Below are 15,285 nucleotides of genomic sequence, written 5' to 3'. Positions count from 1 at the left end.
ATGTGGAAGACGAGCTCAGAAACCTAATGCAGAGGGGGAAGCCTATCAGAGAGCATATCCGTGAATTCAGGAGAGTCATTGGGACACTGCCTCCTCTACCAGAGCGATTGCTGGTGTATTTTTTTAGAACAAGCCTAGATAAAAGAATTTCCCAAGTGACTGCCTATCGTGACATCCCAAACCGACTCGCTGAATGGTTCCGGGTAGCGATAAAAGTCGACAGAGGGCTGCGGGCGAGTGACACGTCAAAACCACCAGACGGAAAGGAGAGAGGCCGACCAGTCCAGGGGCCACTCAATAGACGAGAAACCCCAACATCACAGCCCTCCTACAGACCAACTGCCCCACGGAGCCCACTGAAATGCTACAGATGTGGGGGAAGCGGCCACATAGCAGCAAGATGTGGAACGCCTAGACCGGGACCCGATCCACCACCCAAAGCACGGCCGGAACGAGGGCCCAAGCGCGTCACCCACGTACTGCAGGAAGCTCCCCAAATCCCTGAGTTTTTCGCTCATCTGACCGAAACCAGAGGAATCCCAGACGAGAGAGATCAGTTCCCCGAACCCTATGACACGGAAGACGAAGGCGAGGATGACCCGATGGTGAGTGGACCCGTCCACCCTTTTCTTTTCCCCATACGCCTAACAGCCCCCAAAACAGGGGCCCAAGAGACTTTCCAAGCCCTAATAGACTCGGGTAGCACACGGTGCCTAATCAACCTACCCACAGTTCTAAAATTGGGAATCCGAGCTAAACAGCTCAAACAACCAATTCGCTTCGAGCAAGTTGATGGGTCCCTAGTGGGAGGAACGTATGCCACACATTTGACTGAACCCGTGAGACTAGAACTCGCAGATCACTGGGAGACGATCCGCTTCATAATAGCCCCCAAGATGACAGAACCAGTCATATTGGGACTCTCATGGCTCGACAAATGGGGCCCAATCATCTGGTGGCAAGAGGGAACCCGCAGGCTGAGAATAGCAAAGGGGCCCCAACCCCTGCCGCCCCGACCAGAAGAATTCCCTCCCACGCTGAAACCCCAAAGCAGCCCTCCACTACAGAAGAAAACACCACCAACACAAGGGCCCCTCCCAGAAGGTGCAGCAAAACAATTGGCAGCCGCACCCACCACCGCTTGTAACGCAAACCAGATCCCAAGGGAGTACCAAGACCTTGCAGGGGTATTCAGCGAGGCCGAGTGTGACATTCTGCCCCCCCACCGCGAGACCGATTGTGCCATCGAGATTATCCCAGGAGCAAAACTACCCAAACCTAAAATGTATGCAATGACGCCCCGAGAAATGCAGGAAATGCGGGACTACATAGACAAAAACTTACAAAGGGGATTTATTGAGCCAGTGAAACCAAGGGTAGCGGCGCCGGTCATGTTTAAAGAGAAAAAGGACGGCTCCATGAGACTGGTGGTCGACTTTCGAAGTATCAATGCTGTTTGCGTACACAACTTGTACCCCCTCCCCCTCATGAAAGACATGTTAGCCCACCTAGCTAAAGGGAAGGTTTTCACCAAACTAGACCTTCGAGAAGCTTATTACCGAGTACGCATAAGGGCAGGAGATGAATGGAAACCAGCATTCAACTGCCCCCTGGGTAGTTTCCAGTTTAAAGTAATGCCTTTTGGATTGCAAGGAGCCCCGGCAGTGTTCATGCAGTTAATAAACGAAGTCTTACATGAACACCTTTACAAAGGGGTCCTCGTCTACCTGGACGATATTCTTATCTACACGGAGACCATAGACGAACATATACCCCTCGTCCGCCAAGTACTGGAAAAACTGCTACGGGCAAACCTATATGTCAAACTGCCAAAATGCGATTTCCACCAATCACGGCTAGACTACCTGGGCTACCGAGTATCAAATGAGGGGATAGAGATGGACCCAGCCAAGGTCCAATCAGTTCTACAATGGCAGCCCCCTCGCACCCGCAGACAACTGCAAAGTTTTCTAGGTTTTGCGAATTTCTACAGACAATTCATCCCCTCATTTGCGAAAATTGCCAAACCTTTGACAGACCTCCTAAAGACAGGAAGCCCAGCGATGAAACCTCGCCCGGGACAACCCCTACAGTGGGACCTGACCTGCCAACAGGCATTTGAGACGCTAAAAGGACTGTTCGCGAAAGAACCTGTCTTAAAACACCCGGATCCAGAACAGCCTTTTGTCATCCAAGCAGACGCAAGTGATGTGGCAGTAGGAGCCGTGTTACTCCAAAAGAACAACCAAGGGGATCTACAACCCTGCGCCTACACCTCCCGCAAACTCACTGATACGGAGAGGCGATGGGCGGCGTGGGAGAAGGAAGCGTTTGCAGTAAGGTGGGCCTTGTTGACCTGGCGGCACCTTCTAGAGGGAGGCCAGAAACCATTTGAAGTCTGGACTGATCATAAAAACCTAGAGGCCCTAAAAACCCCACGAAAACTGTCGCCCAGGCAAGTGCGGTGGGCACAATACTTCAATCGTTTCAATTTCGAGCTTAAGCACATCCCAGGTGGGAGAAATTTCCTGGCTGATGCCCTCTCCCGGATGCCCCAATACAACAGTGAGCGGGAGCAGGTAGTGAATGCCATCATCCCCTCCACCCAAGCTGCGGCCCAAGTGATCACCAGACGGCAACGACGTGACCAGCAAGGCCAACTTGCAAGTGACTTAACTGCAAAATTAAAAAATGAAACACTGACAGACCCCTGGTATCGGGACAATCAACATCTCTTGACAAAAAGAGATGAACTAGCATGGAGGGGGACAAAGCTCTATGTCCCACAGAGTTTACGCATCCTGATTCTCAAGAGGAGCCACGATGTTAAACCAGCAGGACACTTCGGGTTCCTAAAGACTCTGCACCTAGTACGGAGGCAGTTCTGGTGGCCACATATGAGAAAGGACGTAGACAGTTATGTAAAAAGCAGCACCATTTGTGCCACGATGAAGACAAGGCCAGGGTGCCCGCCTGGATTGTTGCAACCAGTAGCCAAGCCAACAAGACCATGGGAGGAGATTGCAATGGACTTTATAGTAGACCTACCGAGGAGCAGTGGAAATAAAGTGATCTGGGCTGTAATAGACTTATTCTCCAAACAGGCACACTTCATTCCTTGTAGTGGACTGCCTTCAGCCCGTCAGTTATCCAAACTGTTCCTGAAACACATTTACCGCCTACATGGAGTCCCCAGGAGAATCATTTCCGACAGAGGGGTCCAGTTCACAGCAAAGTTCTGGAGGGAGTTTCTACGGTCCATAGGTTCATCCCAAGGGCTCAGCTCAGCATTTCACCCGAGCACCAATGGGGGGGCAGAAAGACTGAACGCTATGATAGAACAGTATTTAAGATGCTACGTCGACTACCAGCAGTCCAATTGGGCAGACCTCCTATCTTTTGCGGAGGTTGCATATAATAATGCTGTCCACAGCAGCACGGGGCTAACCCCGTTCAAAATAGTGAGTGGCATGGATTTTGTTCCCATGCCAGAATACCCGAGGGAGCCCCCTTCCTCAGTCAGTTTGACCGACTGGATGGCAATGTTGAGACAAACGTGGGAAAATGTTAAGAGGGCGCTGGCAAAGGCAGCTCAATCTTATAAGGACCAAGCAGACAAGCACCGAACTCCCCAAAGACCATTTCAGCTAGGAGAGAAAGTTTACCTCTCCACCAAGTACTTGAGACTTAGACTCCCAAGCAGGAAATTGGGCCCAAAATTTATAGGACCATTTCCTATAATAAAAATAATCAACCCCGTTACAGTGCAATTGCAGTTGCCACGGCTTTTGGGGAAAATTCACCCCGTTTTTCACAGTAGCCTTCTAAAACCTGTAGTGGGGTCTACTTTAAGGCCAACACCACATGAACCTCCTGGGCCCCTGGTTGTTGGGGGCCAAACGCACTACGAAGTGCAGCAGATTCTTGATTCAAGATGGCACAGGGGGCGCCTTCAGTACTTAATTAAATGGAAGGGTTACCCATTGTCAGAGGCTTCCTGGGTGAAGAGCGCAAACATCCAAGCTGATCGCCTTATAGCAAAATTACATGCAGACCACCCGGGAAAGCCGGGAGGGGGGGTGCACAGCCAGGGAGGGGCTGATGAGACTAATCTTGTTGTGTTTTCCCTATGGGATAGGTGATGTTGCAGAAGTGAAGGGAGAGAGGCCGGATGTCAGCGTTCCAAATTAGGCTTTCTTCCAGCGCTGACATAACAAGTTGAAGCAGAAAGAGCGGAAGCTTGATTTATTGCTGAGATGAACTTTTACCTAGTTTTGTTTATACAGATAGGGTTTCCTGGGAGACGAGGGTGGGGGCTGCATTCCTGTGAAAAGAACGTGCCGGGATGTAGAGATGGATCTGTATGATGACCAATGGGACGTGGGGGCTGGAGAGCGGAAGAGGAGGGGGTTGGAAGGAGGGGCCAGTTTGGCTGCAAATTTGAGTCAGAAATGTCGGATTCTGCTATGCTTAAAAATAAAATGTTTCATTAGACAGCTTGCGCTTGAGAATGAAGTTTATTCAAGATAGCACCGAAACCTGACAGGGAGGTCATGTCACTCAAATCAAAAGGGTCATTGGGAATGTTACCATTATAAATGATTTGCCATATTTCTCCCCCGAGTACCCAGCCACAAGAAACAGCTCTCAGGTGCCACCCCAGAAGGGGCCTGCATGCAGAGAGAGAGAAAGGCTCCACAGCCAGCTCCCAGGCTGTCAAAGATGCACAAGACTGAGGCAGTTGCGCCCACACCACCTCAACCAGCACCACGGCCTTCCAAGGCCAATGCGGGCAAGAAACCCGAGCCTCAGCAGGCACCTAAGGCAGATAAGCCCAAAAAAGGGCCTAAAGTGCCAGCACCGCCCAAGGCAACCAGAGCCAAGGGGGTGTCAGTGAGAAAGCCGCTCCATACTAAATGTGCCCACCTCTTACATCGGAGGTTAGGCCATGCGAGCTTCCCAGTGGGTAAAAAGATGGGGGAATTCGCTGAGGGGATTCATCTCCAGGATTGTGAGGTGTTTCTGGACTGTGCCATCTGTAAGAGGACGAAGAGGAAGGCCGCCCCAATACCTAAAGTGTCACTGTGTAAAACTCAATACCCATATCAATTAATACATGTTGATTTGGTTGGGCCATTTACACTGTCCCTAGGAAAGAGGCAGTATTTCCTCATTGCCGTTGATGATTTCTCGAGGTACGGCCATGTGTATAACCTCACAGAAAAGTCTGAAGCCTTTGATGCCATAAAATCATTGTACAACTACGTGAAAACTCAGTACAAGACAAAGATCATGCAGCTGCAGAGTGACCGTGGGGCCGAGTTCATATCCCGAAAATTCCAGGACTGGATAAGGCACAAGGGCATACACCATTTTCATACAGCACCTTTTTCTCCTGCACAGAATGGCATTGTAGAAAAATAAAATGGCATTCTACAGAATGGCATTGTAGAAAAATAAAAAAATAAAAAATAAAAAAATAAAATGGCATTCTACAGACTATGGTGCGCAGCCTGATTGCAGATGCTGGAGTTGCGGAATCGTACTGGGCGGAGGCGGTACACTACGCCAACTACACCCTGAACCGCACCTGGAGCAGCATTAGACCCCATATTTTCTGGTCCATGGTAGGAAGCCAAGTTTGGGACACTTGTGTGTGTTTGGCTCCTATGCTTGGGTGCACATCCCCAAGCAGTTGAGGAAGAAGGGGAGATCCATCTCCCAGAGACTGAGGTTCTTGGGCTGTGCCCTTGGCTCCAAGGCCTACCAATTCCTGGGAGAAGGGGGCAGGACTGTGACCTCCCAATCTGCCTCCTTCGAAGAGGACTCCAATTGGACCCAGATCCACTCAAATGATCTGGGCCCATACATCAACCGGCCCAGCAAAGCCGCACCAACCATGACACTGCCTGAGATAACCACAGACCCTGCCACTGACGAGAGCAAGGAACAGGATGAAGAGGTCAGCCTACCTGATCCAGATGGGGAGGATGAGCATCCAGTCCTGAGGGGGAAGACACGCCATCTTCACCTGACTCTTCACCTCCAGTGATGCTTCAGAGGCCCATGATGCCCAACGCCTGGGACTGAGGGCCTCCACATCCTGGTCATGAACAGCCAGTCAGCGAGGAACCTGCAGAGGAAAAGGATGGTGAGTGGCAGGAGGTCAGAAGGTAAAAGCGGTCCAACAAGGGGGTCCCACCAAAGAGAATTGACATTGGGCACGTCGCGTCCATCAACAGTGTCATGGTCACCCCAAAGATTTTCTCTGACATCCAGGAGCTGCCCATCGAAGAACAGGAGAAGTGGCAGCTCGCGATGGAACAGGAGATGGAGAGCCTGAGAAAACTCAAGGTCTTCACCCCCAGGCAACCACCCAAGGAGAAGAAGGTCATTGGCACAAGGTGGGTTTTCAAGGCCAAACCACTTGCCAATGGCTGCTACCTGTACAAGGCCTGCTTGGTAGCACAGGGGTTCGCCCAACGCTACATGGAGGACTGCATAGAGACCTACTCTCCAACTGTCCGGGCAGAAAGCGTCAAGGCTGCCCTCATAACTGCAGCCACTCTGGGGAAGGAAGTCTACCAATTCGACATCCAGACGGCCTACCTCCACGCCAACCTGGACCAGCAGATTTACGTGAGGGCCCCTCTAGTTACCAACAGGAGGGGGGAAACACATGGTTACTCCAAAAAGGATTATATGGCCTCAAGCAGTCGGGGAAACTCTGGTACGACTGCCTCAAAAAGGATTTAGAGCGAATTGGCTTCAGGGCATCCCATGCCGATGAGTGCGTTTTTACACGTGACACCAAAGGTGACATAGAACGGGTATTGGTTTACATGGATGACCTCCTATACGTAGGGCCTGGCAAGGAAAGGTGTGACGAATTTGCCAAAGCAAATTTACCCTAAAGTCCTTGGGGCGGGTTGACAGCTACCTGGGTATACATATCTTGGCCACTAAAAAGGGATTTGCATTATCCCAGAAAGAAAAACTTGAAGAATTGTTGGCCAAATGTAAAATGGCGGAGTCTAACCCAACGCGTAGCCCCATACAAAGTGATTACGGCCACGATCACAAAGACAGCCCTGACTTCACAGACAATAAATTATATAGATCTGTGATTGGCTCCTTGCTATACATTAGCAATTGAAGCAGGCCTGACATAGCTTTAGCCGTGAATCTATTGTCCAGGCACGTGAAAACCCAAAGGAATTCCACTGGAATGCTGTCAAGAGGGTACTTAGGTACCTCAGGGGCACGGCCGATGCCCTCCTTATGCTGGAGCCAGAGAAGGGGAAGCCAGCCCAGCTCTCCGCTTACTCGGATGCAGATTGGGCTGGTGACACCAAGAGTAGACAGAGCACCTCTGGTTTCCTCATACTGCTAAATGGCTGTCCTATCCATTGGCATGTTAGGCAGCAAAAATTTGTTTCTTGCTCCACGGCCGAGGCAGAATATGCCAGCCTATCAGACACTGCAAATGACTTGATTTGGTTTAATGCTCTGGTAACGAGCATCTGGGTACCTCCTACTCTGCCCATCCAAATTCAGGAAGATAATACGGCCGCAATTGGGATCTCAGGGGCATACGCGGTGGGTTGTAGGTCCCGCCACATAGACATCTGCTACAAGAATGTCAGGCAGCTTGCCAGAATGGGGTTTGTACACATCAAACATTGTAACACTACCGACCAGTTAGCTGACCTGTTTACAAAACCTGTGTCCATTGACTGACACAACCTTCTGTGTAAGTGTTTGTGTTTGTTCCTGTAAATGATGCACACACCTTGTAAGAGAGGGGCCAAGGACCCCTATAAGAACCCCTGCACAGGGGCTGCTCCCTGCTTTCCCTGCTCTTGTTCGACTCTCCTATGGGACTGACCCATGGGCTCAATCCAGGCATGGATGCCTCCATGCCTGGGAACTTATTTTACTCTACTTTTACTTCTAAATAAAGACTTAATTTGATTGCATCCTTGTGTGCTGACCTTTTCTTGGAAGCGCCCTCAATGAACTATCGTTCTTCATGAGATCCCTCACACTTATACAGTGTGTGACATTTTCGCTTGGTAGATCTTCAAGAATCTTAGATAGATCCGAAAGGAAATCCAAGATGAAGACAAAGATCAAGTTATCTTCAGACTTGAATTTGGGCCATAGACTTATATTCCACTTTATAGTGCTTTACAGCCCTCTCTAAGTGGTTTTAGAGAGTCAGCATATTGCCCCCAACAGTCTGGGTCCTCATTTTACTCACCTCGGAAGGATGGAAAGCTGAGCCAACCTTAAGCCTGGTGGGATTTGAACTGCCAAATTTCAGGCAGCCAGTAGTCAGCAGAAGTGGCCTGCAGTACTGCACTCTAAACACTGCACCATCGAGGCTCTTGGATCTACATGGATCTGCATAAGAGCAAAACCTGCAAGGCTGAAAGATGTCCAGGCCCCACTAAAGAGAATCTGAAAGACAGTCCCAAATGCAGCGAAATTTGTCTCACTGTGGTTTCATGTCAGTGGACATGAAGACCCTCCCAAGAGACTAAATGCAGAGAATAAAATGACCAAACTATGTCACTAGTAAAAGCCTCACAGGAGGGTAATACCACAAAGTAAATAGCAGGCGAGCATCAGAGCCCATAAAAAATAGTGTTACCCTCTTGGGCCTCCAGATTATTTATTTATTTATTTCTATTATATTTTTCCTAGAAAATTGTAAGGCCACCCAATTCTACAAGGCTATATAAAAGGATACTGCAAAATCCCCATTCCCTCCCATTCCTGGGGGAAGGCTATTACAAAATCTCCATTCCCACCCCACTCTGGGGCCAGCCAGAGGTGGTATTTGCCGGTTCTCTGAACTACTCAAAATTTCTGCTACTGGTTCTCCAGAACCTGTCAGAACCTGCTGAATAGCACTCCTGGTTTGGGATTAAAGTAATGGGTTAGTTTAGTATAGCCATCCACATTTTTATATTAGTTTGTGGTCACCTTATAGTACAAGTAAGTAGCAAGTGTTTTTATCACTGAAGGATCCAAGATGGTATAATAACATGAAATATAGGGGAGCACCACATACGTAGATATGGAAGTTATTGTGTAAGAGAGTGATTGGAAATCCCCCCCCTTTAACAATAAACTTATTTTAAAATTTAATGCTAGCATTGGGGGACATTTCCGGTATTTCACTGGTTGTCATAAAAATAAGGGCATTATTACGTGATTAAGTAATATTAAATATATATTTTTTTTTATTGTAAAAGTTTTACAATTACATTTTCACCCCATTTTCACCCCCCTAACCCACCCCAAACTCCCCAACCCATCCTCCCTAACCCCCCCTAACCCTCCCCTCCCCCCCGGACTTCCATAGAATGTACCCCATCATTATCCCCTTTATATAAAAAAAGACCTTGAACTTTAAACCCCCCCAACCCCCATATCATTTTTCATCTTCACATAGTTCAAATATTTCTATCTTAATGTAATATAATACTATCAATAAAAAGCTAATTGATACTTCCTAGTTTGATATTTGTTCTGCACATAATCTATCCATTTTTTCCATTCACATTCATAAGTCTCTTGTGAGCGGTCTTTTAAATATGCTGAAATCTTCGCCATCTCAGCGAAACTGGCCATCTTCAAAGTCCATTCTTGAACGGTGGGCAAAGCTTCATTTTTCCAATATTTACCTATCAACAATCTCGCTGCTGTAATCATATACAAAATCAACTTTGTTTCATCCACTGTAAAACCCTTAGCTATACCCAATAAAAACAATTGTGGAGAAAATTGAATTTTTTTCTTCAAAACATTCTGCATAACCCACCAAATTTTTATCCAAAAAGCCTTAACTTTCTTACAGGTCCACCAAATATGAAAATATGTAGCATCTGTACAATCACACCTCCAACATTTTGGCTGAACATTAGGATACATACACGACAGTTTCTTAGGGTCTAGATGCCATCTATAAAACATTTTGTAAAAATTTTCCCTCAAATTCTGCGACTGTGTAAATTTAACATTCTGGACCCAAATTTTTTCCCATGTTTCCAACTTCACTGGTTCTTCAAAATTTTGTGCCCACTTAATCATACAGTCTTTAACTAATTCAGTTTCTGAGTCCCTTTCTAGCAAAACATTATAAAGCCTTTTAATATGCATTGGACCTTTCTCTCTTATATGTCTAACCAATTCTTCCTCATGCAACATAATACCAATTTTTTGGTCCTCTTTCCATCTCAATTGTAATTGATTATATTGTAACCAAGTTAAATTAATCCCTTCGTCCAACAGTGTCTGCAATGTCTTCAGCTGCCATCTGCCCGCATCTGTAAAAAGAACCTCTTTGTATAAAAACCCCCCGAGTGACATTATATTTGTATTCCACAAAGTATGACCAAGATCCAGCCATAGCGGTATTTTATAATCCCATTTGAGTCGGTGCTTCTTCCAAACTCTCATCAAAGAGTCTCTAAGTATATGACTTTTAAATATTTTATCAACTTTGTCATCATAAAATAAGTAAGCGTGCCATCCAAATTCAAGATCAAAACTTTCTGCATTCAATATTCCAGCCTTTTTACTTCCAAACCAATCACTTGTTAAAGTTAAAGCTGCTGCATCATAATATAACTGTAGGTTTGGAAGTTTAAGACCTCCTCTTTCTGGAACATCTTGCATAATTTTCAATTTCACTCTTGGCTTCTTCTCGTTCCAGACAAACTTATTCACTCCAGATTGCCAAACTTTCAGTTGTTTATCACTTTTAAGCACCGGAATCATTTGAAACAAAAAAAGAAATCTTGGCAAAATATTCATCTTAACTGCTGCTATTCTTCCAAGTAAAGACAGCTGCAGTTTTTTCCAAATCTCCATATCTTTCTGCACCTCTCGCCACAACACCTCATAATTATTTTGAAACAATTTCATGTTTGATTCTGCAACCTGAACTCCTAGATATTTTACCTTAGGTACAATCTCAAAACCTGCCCTCCTTTCAAGCTCATGTTTGCGATCTTGTGTCATGTTTTTAACTATCATTTTAGTCTTTTTTGGATTCAATCTGAAACCTGAAACTTTACCATAATTTTGTATAATGTCCTTCATCAAGATTATTGATTCCATTGGTTGTGATAGGGTAACAACCAGATCATCTGCAAATGCCTTTATTCTGTAATCCTCTTGCCTAATCTTTATACCTTTCAAGATATTAGAGTCCCGTATTGTATTTAACAAGACTTCTAGTGTTAAAATAAATAAAAGTGGGGACAACGGGCATCCCTGTCTTGTTCCTTTTTCAATTTTAAACTCTGTTGTCAAACTTCCATTAATAATAATCTGTGCCTTTTGCTCTTGATAAATTGCCGAAATCGCCTGTATAAATTGGTCCCCAAAGTCCATCTTTTTCAAAGTCTTTACTAGAAAATTCCAATCCACTCTATCAAAGGCCTTCTCTGCATCCAAAAAGACCAGCACTGCAGGGATCTGTTTATTCTTCTCAAGATATTCCAGTAAATTTATTACTTGCTTTACATTATCCTTCATATATCTGCCCTCGATAAATCCCGCTTGATCATCATGAATCACCTCTTGAATTACTGGCATCAATCTGTTGGCTAATACTTTTGCATAAATTTTATAGTCATTATTTAAAAGAGATATTGGTCTATAATTTTCCGGTTTTTTAGGACCTACTTGTTCTTTTGGTATCAAAGTAATATATGCTGATTTCCATGATGGGGGTATTTTACCCCCTTGTTGTATATTGCAAAATAAGTCTCTAAGTTGTTCCACCATTTCTGCTTGTAGAGTTTTATAATACACTGCAGTCAATCCATCTGTTCCAGGAGCTTTAGCTGTTTTCAATTGTTTGATTGCTGCAATTATTTCCTCAACTGTTATAGGGTAGTTCATTCTTTCTTTTTGTTGACTAGTAATTTTTGAGACTCTTTTCTCTTCTAGATATTTTTCTATAAGTCCATTCTGTATATCATCTTTGGCATATAATTTAGTGTAGTATTCTACAAAGACTTCTTTAATCAATTTTTGTTGAGAAATTTCTTTCCCTCCAATATCAATACTCTCAATAGTCCGTATACTCTGCTTCTTCCTTAAGGTGTAGGCCAACCATCTTCCCGGTTTATTAGCATTACAAAACGTATTATGCTTCGCATATTGTAAATTTGTTGCAGCTTGCTCCGCCAAGAGCATTTGAAATTGATCTTTCAAAAGTTTTATAGCACCAGATATTCTTTCATCTGTTGGGTTTTTAATGAGTAGCTGTTCCTTATTCTTTATTTCTACTTCCAATTCAAGTCTTTTCTTTTGTCGATTCTGTTTATGTTTAGAGTTCATATAAATGAGTACCCCTCTCATATACGCTTTACTCGCATCCCATACAATTTCAATTGGGGTGCCCTTATTCAAGTTCATCTCAAAAAATTCTTTCATCTGTTTTTTAAGTTCTGTTATATTTTTTTCATATCTAAACAAATTTTCATTTAATCTCCATGACCTTCTCTCAGTTTTTCCCATCTCAATTTCTATCCATACAGAACTATGATCAGTTAAAGTTCTTGGAAATATCTTTGTTCTTTTTGTTTTAACAAGTAAATCATCTGATAACAAAATAAAGTCAATCCTGGAAAAAGATCTATGTCTATCAGAGAAAAAGGTATAGTCCAATTCTTTTGGGTTATAAATTCTCCAAATATCTTTTAATTCCAAATCTTCTTTCATATCAAAAAAAGTCTGTGGTAGTCTGATCCTTACTTTCGCCAAACTCTTTTTATCTAATTTAGAATCAATTACTCCATTCCAATCTCCCATTATTAAAATAGATCTATAATCCCATTGCAATATTTTATTATGTAAAGTCTTATAAAAATGATCCTGTTGTTGGTTCGGAGCATAAATTCCAATCAGAAGAATTTGGCCATTTGCTGTATACAATTCAATTGCAATAAACCTACCACCTTCATCTGCTTCTATAATTTTAGCAGACAATCTTTTATTTACATAAATAACCACACCATTCTTTTTTTCCGAGTTTGAAGCTATAAAATGTGTTCCTAATTTGGAGTTTATCAAATATTTATGATCTTGAGTTCGAATATGAGTTTCTTGTAGACAAATTATGTCATTATTAAATTGTCTCAGATATGTAAATAACTTGTTCCTTTTTTGTGGTGAGTTTAATCCGTTAACATTCCAAGATAAAAGCCTAATTGTCATCTTGACCTTTCTGAAGCGATGAGCTGCCTTGCCTCGCTTCTTCTGAGGTCTTCGGCTTTGCTCCCCCCATAGCTTCACTTTGTGTGGTGCTTTTAGCTCCCCCTTTATGTTGACTTACTTGTTGTTGTTTTTCTTTTATTTGCTTGGAGACTGTGCGAGTTATACGTTGGTCCTTAACTTCAGGTGTCCGAGCTGGATCCAAAGCAACATCTCTTGTTGACAAAATTGGTGAAGATTCTAGCAGGGATTCCTCCATAAGGCCTCCTCCTCCTACAGCTCCCTGCATTTCCACTAATTCCGTCTGCTTGGACTGTTGTTCCCTCTCCTGCTGAAATTGCTTTTCCTTATCACTTTTTATCTCCAGCATTGTAGGTGTACGTGGGGATGATGATCTTTCTTTAAGAATATTATAGTAAAAATATTCCGCCTTCTGAAAAGTATTCAATCGGTGTCCTTCTCCATTATATTTCAAAATTATACCAGTTGGGGCATCCCACCGGAATGGTATTTCTTGCTTTTGCAATTCATTCACTAGAAACCTATATTCTTTTCGATCTTTTAACATCTTAGGTGGTAGTTCCTTATAAACTCCAATTTGAGCTCCCTCCACTTGCACAGAGGAAAGAAAGGATCTTTGCAAAATATCATTTCTTATTCTTCTGTCTGTAAAATATATCACCACATCTCTGGGTAATTTTCTTTGTCTAGCCACCCATGAATTTATTCTATAAATTTTATCTATTTTATAGACCACGTCTGCTGGATCAATTTTTAACAATACAGCCAAGGCATCTGAACAAATCTGTCTCAAATCTTGCCTATCATTTTCTTTTATTCCTCAAAGCCTAATAGCGAATTCCATGGATCGAAACTGTAACATTGTAATTTCATTTTCAACTCTCTGCACTTTATTATCCACATCAACAATTTTAGAATCAGTATCCTTCATTTTAACATTAACTTCTGATTTAAATTCTTCCAGTTTGGAATCCACTTTGCTAATGGTTTCTGCCAGATCAGAAACCACATTTGTCAATTTGTCAGACACCTTGTCATAATTCTCTTTCATTGCCTCTTTGAATTCATTAATTTCTTCCGGGTTTGTCTGCCACCGGCGAAGACGGTCGTTTTTGAAGGACCGCCAGCCCCGCCGCCTGTAGAGCCGCTCCGAGTGAGGGGAGCGGCTTGAAAACTCCTAAATCCCGAGGATTCGAGGAGAAGAGTGAAGCAAGAGGCAGGTCGAGCCCCTGTGAACCCCCAGAAGTTTGCTACTGGGGAGGAAACGGGTGCGGCTCCCTTTCAACTTGCGGAGACTCCGGACGGCGTGGGACAACTCTGCTTGTCAGAGCAAGCCGGCTGCAGCAAACATTTAAATTGATGAAAAATAATTTTACTATAAAACAACCTCAACCCCCAAACCAAGAAACTGCAAGTAACTCTTTGTTTTTGAACTTTTGATTTGGGAAAAGGCTAGAGTGAGCGGAACGGCTTGAAAAAAAAATGGCGCCGTTCCAGCGTTAACGAGCTGAAAGGGAGAGTGATCTTGCAAAGCTATTTGAACAAGCTACATTGTAGCACTGCTTGTAGCAAGTGAACAGAGAAGAGTGGAAGAAAAAATTCCTCTTAACATAAACCTGAGCTTGCTTCAGCTTACTTAATTTCTAATTTGGTTAAATCTGGGGGACTTTTTCAAAGGACTTTGTGGAGGTGCAAAGGAAAAAAGACTTCCTTTTTTTAGAAAAGTTAATTTACGTGGCAGAATGGCTTCAAAGAAACAGGAAGGAAAGGCTGCAGGGGAGGGATCTCCCACTCATAAACCGGAACAGCAGCCCCCTCCCAGCCAGCAGGGTGAGGGAAAGGACTTTGATGTTCAAAATTTGAAGGACTTTATTACCCAGGCTCTGGATGATAAATTTCAAAAATCACAACAGGAAATGAAGGAAGAAAGTAATATTAAATATATTAATAAGTAATGTTTCATTCAGATTTATAATACTATATATATAGAGAGAGTAATTAATGTTGCATTCAGACTTGTAATAC

The sequence above is a fragment of the Pantherophis guttatus genome, chromosome 8 (genome assembly GCF_059756535.1).
Source record: "Pantherophis guttatus breed Tessera chromosome 8, ASM5975653v1, whole genome shotgun sequence".
NCBI lineage: Eukaryota > Metazoa > Chordata > Lepidosauria > Squamata > Colubridae > Pantherophis > Pantherophis guttatus.
The sequence above is the reverse complement of the archived record's forward strand: the minus strand, read 5'-3'. Positions refer to the sequence as shown.